This window comes from Elephantulus edwardii, unplaced genomic scaffold, assembly GCF_000299155.1.
Source record: "Elephantulus edwardii isolate Elephantulus edwardi_28Jun2011 unplaced genomic scaffold, EleEdw1.0 scaffold00054, whole genome shotgun sequence".
Taxonomy (NCBI): Eukaryota; Metazoa; Chordata; class Mammalia; order Macroscelidea; family Macroscelididae; genus Elephantulus; species Elephantulus edwardii.
Window position 1 is genome coordinate 8,314,733 of NW_006399804.1, and position 6,848 is coordinate 8,321,580.

Consider the following 6,848-nt stretch of genomic DNA (forward strand, 5'->3'; position numbering starts at 1 on the left):
TTCTGAGGCTCCGTCTAACATACTTTGGACATGTTGTAAGGAGAGACCGGTCCTTGGAGAGGGATATCATGCTTGGGAGGGTGGAGGGATGGCGCAGGAGGTGAAGGCCGTCTATGAGGTGGATTGATTCAGTGACTGGGGTAATCAGGATAAGTGTGTTGGAGACAGTGCGATTGGCACAGGACAGAGCAGAGTTTAGGGCTGTTGTACATAGGGTCGTTGTGATTCACAAGTGACTCGACGGCACTTAACAACAACAATTGATTGCAGGTCTCAGTAAGGTAAAGTCATTGACAGTCCCAATCCTTTCTCCATCTGTAATGATGTTGCCTATTAGTCTAGTGGTGAGGATTTTTGTTTTCTTGACATTGAGATGCAATCCATATTGAAGTCTTGGATCTTCTGCAACAAGTGCTTCAAGTCGTCATCATTTTCAGTAAATATGTTTGTCATCTGCACAGTGAACGTTATTTACAAGCCTTCCTCCAATCCTGATGCAATATTTTTCTTCATAGCTTTAAGCTTCTCAAATATTTGCTCAGTGTGTAGATTAAATAAGTATAGAGGAAGGATACTACCCTAACACATACGCTTCCTAATTTTAAACCATGTTCTGTCCACACAATAGGCTCTTGGTCTAGTTATAGGAGAGGACAGTATATCATAAAAAGGAGCACATGTATTCTTGATATACATTGTTGTTGTTGGGTATCATTGAGTTCATTTTGACTCATAGTGACACTATAAACATTAGATCTGAACCTTGTCCTATCCTGTTCCATCTTCATCATCTCTCACACTTGACCCTACTGCAATAGTTACTGCTGTCACAATCTCTCACTTGGAGAATCTTCCTCTCCTTTGCTGACCCTTCACCTTTCCAAGCGTGATGTCTCTTTCTAAGGGATAGCTTCTCCTAACAACATCCCCAAGGTATGTGACATGAAGCTCCACCATCCTTGCCTCCAGGGAGCACGCTGGCTGCACTTTTCCCTGGAGGCAGGGAGATAGAGCTTAAGAGTAGAGACAGGAAGGAAGAGATCAAGGAAAAGGAAGTAAGGAAAGTGATTGTAAATTAAGTCTGTCTTGTAGTTACAAACCTAACTACTTTGATTAACAGCAAAGAACCAATATTTCATTTGAATAGTTAACATTGAAACTCTGATAATTGGTGTTAGTATGGAAAGAGCCAACTAACCATTGCCACTGACCACTTACATGACTTTAAAGTAAATCACTCATTATTTTCTCACTTCCCTCACCTGTAAATGAGGGGGTTAGGGTAAACCTCTCTGCCTCTTAGGTCTATGTGGTTTTAAAATGCCAAGATTCTCTGGTGAAATGATGCCAAAACTAGCAGTGCATCTGGTAAGTTGCCTTCAGTGTTAAAACCCAGAGGATTTCAAACAAAAAGGCAGGCAGGCATATCTTTTATTTTGAGATGAGGGTACATTCTTACTCACTGCTATTGGAACTCTCGTAGCTGACCTTCCAACTGATTTTCAGAAACTGGTGTGGGGAGGATTGTCCATCTTTCTGCCTTCAAACCTTTAGTGGATTTGGACTGTTAGAGAGGAGCTACCTTTGGGTTAGGCTACACCACCAGAATTCCCCTTTAAGTTCCCATAGATCCTTATGAATCAGATCTGAAGCACTGGCTGCAGGCTCTAGTGCTTCCTAATGCAATGTGCACATGCTACTGTGAGGGCACACCACACACAGCCTGGTACTGTTGAGACTTCTTCCTTCCAGCTCATGCTGTAGAACCTTGAAGCAGGCCCAGCACATACTCGGTGCACAATGAATGCCCAGGGTGATGGAATCAGCTCCAGGAAAATCCCTCCTCTAGCCAAATTCTAACCCTGCCTGGGGCACATAAACTTGGAGAAAGTTCTTCATCTCTTACGTTTTCAGTCTCCTTATCTTCACCATGGGGATAATAATGTTAGTGGCTAACTCAGAAGTTTTTATGATGACTAAATGACAGAAATGTAAAATTCAATCTGAAGAGCTGTTGAAACTACTATGAAATTGTAAAGTATGAGTCCCTGTGTGTAGTGCAGATGGTGAATTCACTTGATTACTAACTGAAAGAAAGCCGGGCTATTGGAGATGGACATCTGGTGACCTCTCATAAATCACGTTTCTTATAACAAGGAGTTTCTGAGGAGTCCAATGGTTAGAGTGCTGGGCTGATAACTGGAAGGTTGGAAGTTTGAGTCCCTTACCCCATAGACACTTCAGAAAAATGGCCTGGGAACCTTCTGACAAGTTAGTCACTAAGAACTCTACAGAGTGTACTTTATTCTGATGCACGTGAGGTTGTCATGGGTTAGAAATGACTCATAAGCAACTGGGTTTTTCTTTTGATCCTTCTTATAATTTACTCTCCTCTCACATTTTCTCATTGATAAAAATCACTTGAATCATTTGAAAAGTGAACTGTGCCTGGATTCACATTTTTCAACAACTTATTTTAGAAAATTTAAAATACTCTCTGTCTCTGTATGTGTCTGTCTCTGTCTCTCTATGTGTATGCACTCTGGCAACATTCACTTTATCAAATAATGAATGTACTGGGGTGGGTTCTCCACCCCCTACATGGTTTCTAGGTGATTGAAACTGTGAACAACTCGTCTTACTTGGATCTACAGTTAACACTCTTGGTACCAACAGTCAGGAGATTGGGACACAGATGTATTGCACTGGGGAAGTCTGCAATTAGGGACCTCTCCAAATTATTGAGGAATAATGAAATGAGTTTGAGGACTAAGGTATGTTTGAATCACGCCATGGTCTTTCCAATCATTGCTGTGCATCTGAGAGCTGGGCAATGAATGAGGATGACAGAAGAAGAATTGATGCCTTTGAACTGTGGTGTTTGAGAAGAGTACTGAATATCCCATGTACGACCAAAGGAACAAATATGTCTTGAAGAAAGTGCAGCCAGAGTGCTCTTTGAAGGCAAGGATGATAATACTTTACCTCACATATTTCTAGCATGTTGCTAGGAGGGGCTGTTCCTTGGAGAGAGACATGATACTCAGAAAAATAGAGGGTCAGTGAAGGAGAGGAAGACCCTTGACCAAGTGGATTCACATGGTGACTGCCACAATGTGCTCTAATGTGTTAAGAAGTATGAGCGTGGCACAGGATAGCACAGGGTTCAGACCCGTTGTTCATAGGGTCGCTATGGGTTGTACTTGACATTACGGAACCTAACAACAACAACAACATGTGCTTTTCTGTATTTTAAACTCTGGTTTGACTAAACTGTGTATGCTCTGAGTCCCCAGATTGCAAATGGCACTGAGGTGCTATAAAAATAAAGTGTTATTATTTCAGTAAAATAGCCACAGATCAAGAATAATCATGGTTTGCCCCTCCATTTCCTTTCCTTCTCATTTTCAGCCTTCTCAAAACTTTTCCAGGCAAATCAGAATGAAAAATGTTTATTATATATATCCAAACCAAAGTTAATGAATTACAAAAAAAAAATAAAAATCTTATTTTGTGAAATAGCTCTTTGTATCTCTTTATGCATGAAGTACACAGGAATAGGCTTTGAGATGAATCTTTACAAAGCAGAGATTACATTTCTTCCCTGAGTTTTCTAAATCCCCCTCTATGCCCAATAATTCTCATTTTGGATTAAATAAGGCAGAACATATTGTGCCGTTTTTATCTATTTCCTAACACTTAAATAAGCTTTCCTATCTTGTACTTTCTGTTCTCTTACCAAAAAAAAGGTAAGAATTCTCTTTGTAAAGATTGTATTGATTTATTTTTTTTTTAAGAGAAGCCAAATCCTTTAACAAGAAAGGACAGCTCTAAGGCTTGATATTTTTTTTCCCCTCTTTCTCCTCATTAAAAGCAATCTGTTCTTAGAAATGGTGGAATGCTTGCAAGTTTCTTTAATAATGAATAAATAAGTCTCGAGTGGCTTGTTTAGAAAAAAAGGGAACTGTTCATTTCAGGGTTAAGAATAAACCTAAGAAGAGGTTTGTTTAGAACAAAAGTGGAGGAGAGGTATAGACTTGTTCATAACGATGCCTGCTGGGTGCAAGTCCGGTGATCTTTGTGCCTATGATCGCACTTGTAAATTGTCAGCCTGAAGTCAGTGTGGTCATCACAGGCCTTTTATCTTTCCTCTTAGGAACTCTGGTTTTAGGGTAGCCTTGTTCACTCTAGGGTAGATTGGCTACAGCTGGCCTTGGAAGCAAATGTTTCTTCATATAACCTTAAGGGTTGCAAATTCCTTCCCCTAGAATTCACCCACAGCTGAAACAGCAGTGGGAAAAGAGCTAGTTTATGTTGAGAAGGGTTAGAACAATATGTTGGTTCTATCTTGTTTGGAATCTTGTTCTGTGTTTTCTAGAGACACAACTCTAAACACTGGAAGTAATAAAAACATACATTGTGTTTACATGACATTATGTGCCTCCCCATCTCCCTTTTTTCAGGAGGAGACTGAAGTTTCATTTATTTTCACTAACTCATTTTTTTTAATTGAGGTTTTAATGAAAGTTTCTAGAGAACTTAGATTTCCATTCATTCATTGTTGCAAATTTTCCTCCCTGACTTCCCCTACTCCCCTAGTTTGTTTTTCTCTTTGAAAAGCAAAAAAAAAAAAAAATTCTTTCAATGTTGTACAATCCTCCCCCATGCCCTGCCCCAGTGGACTTTACTATGCAGCTCTTATTCTGGACTATTGTCATGCAAATAATACCTAATAATATATTCTTTTTATACAGTCCTCTCCTTCATCTGTTTTAATGTAGTGCACATTATTTATCCCCTCTTTTCTTAATCTTTTCCCAACCCTGATGTCATCCTGTTTTATAACAGTGGCATTATGCAGTATTTGTCCTTCTGTGATGAAGATATTTCACTCAGCATAATATCCTCCAGGGTCACCCATCTTGTATAATATTTCATGAGTTCCTTGTTATTCAGTGCTGCATAGTATTCCATTGTGTAAATATACCACAGTTTCTCTAACCATTTGTTTGTTGATGGGTGCTTGGGTTGTTTCCAGTTCTTTGCTATTGTGAACAAAACAGCAATAAACATGGGTGTGTATATATCTGCTTGAGTGGCAGTTATGGTTTCTTTAGGGTATATTCCCAGTAATAGAATTGCTGGGTCAAAGGGAATATCTATTTACAACTTTTTGAGAAAGTGCCATGTTGCCTTCCAGAGTGGTTGGACTATTTTACACTCCCACCAACAGTGAATAAGGGTTCCAGTTTCTCCACAACCTCACCAGAATTTGTTGTTTGCTGCTCTGTTGAATTTTGCTATTCTTACTGGGGTGAGATGATATCTTATAGTTGTTTTGATGTGCATCTCTCTTAGAGCTAGGGATTTTGGACATTTCTTCTCATCTCAATGTCTTCTTTGGTAAAATATCTGTTCATGCCCTGTGCCCATTTTGCAACTGGGTTGTTTACCTTGTTGTGTTGCTTGAGTATTCTATAAATTCTAGATATAAGTCCCTTATCAGACATGTCATTACCAAATATTATATGTTGGAAAATTAGATATTGTTAAGGAGGAAAAGGAATGTATAAATATTGACATACTAGGCATTGGTGAGATGAGATGGACTGGCATGAGGCATTTTGAGCCGGATGATAATATGATATACTACTCCAGAGATGAAAAGGTGGGGGGAAATGGGGTTGCTATCATAGTTAGAAAAGCCATTTCTAGATCCATCTTGAAGTACAATATTGTGAGTGACAGGATAATGTCCATATGCATACAAGGAAGTCCAGTGAATACCACTATCGTTCAGATATATGCACCAACAACCAGAGCCAAAGAAGAGGAAATAGAAGATTTCTACCAACTTTTACCATCAGAGGTCGATCAAACATGCAATCAAGATGCATTGATAATAATGGGTGACTGGAATGATCAATGATTCTCTGGAATTCCATGTACTAGCTGATATACACTAAGTAATGGAGCTTGACCCACTTTTCAGGAGCACAGATGACAGACTTCCAGAGAGGATGAGAAGGCAGAGAAAAGCTAAGTCCCACATTTTCTTATATACAAGAAATCTGAGGTCTGAAGAAACTGATTTACCTAAAATAACACCGTAAACCAGTAACAGAGGTAAAAACAGAACTCCAGATAGTTGTTGTTTTTCTTGTTACTCTGCACCGTCAAGTCAGAACTGATCCTTAGCTGACCCTCTAGTGAGGTTTTGGAGGCAGTTAATTGCATGGAAGGAGACAGTCCATCCTTCGCCTGCAGAGCACTGGTGGATTCCAACAGTGTGCCTTCCAGAATTGCAGCACCTTTTCTTATCTCTAGGCCACCAGAGCTCAGTACTTGATGCAGATTCTGAGGGAGAAATGTGGGCAGTCTCCTCCAGTGTGACTTAACTGCCTCTGAAAACCTGCTGGAGGGTCAGCTATTAGTTGGTTCAGACTAGAGGATACATAATAGCAATAAGTTCAGGTTCAGGGGAGCTCTGGTGGTTAGAGAATTGCACTGTCAATCCAAAAATGTGAGTTTGAAATCTCTGGCTGCTTTGTAAGAGAAAGAGGGACAATCTCCTTTTTTGCAAAAGCATTTCAAAACCTGTTAACAGGTTATGAGTTTGTTTTTACTCAATAGTGTGTATAATGAAATCATCACCACAGTCAAGATAATGGTCTATGCATCATTCATGAAAGTTTCCTCATGCCCCTTTGTTTTTGTTTTTTAATTTTAATTTTTTTTTATTTTAATGGAAGTTTTTCTTCTCACCACTGGGCCAATTGGCAGCATCAGGATGGATGGTGAAGAGATTGAGATTGTACACAGCTTTAGTTTGCTTGGCTCCACAGTCA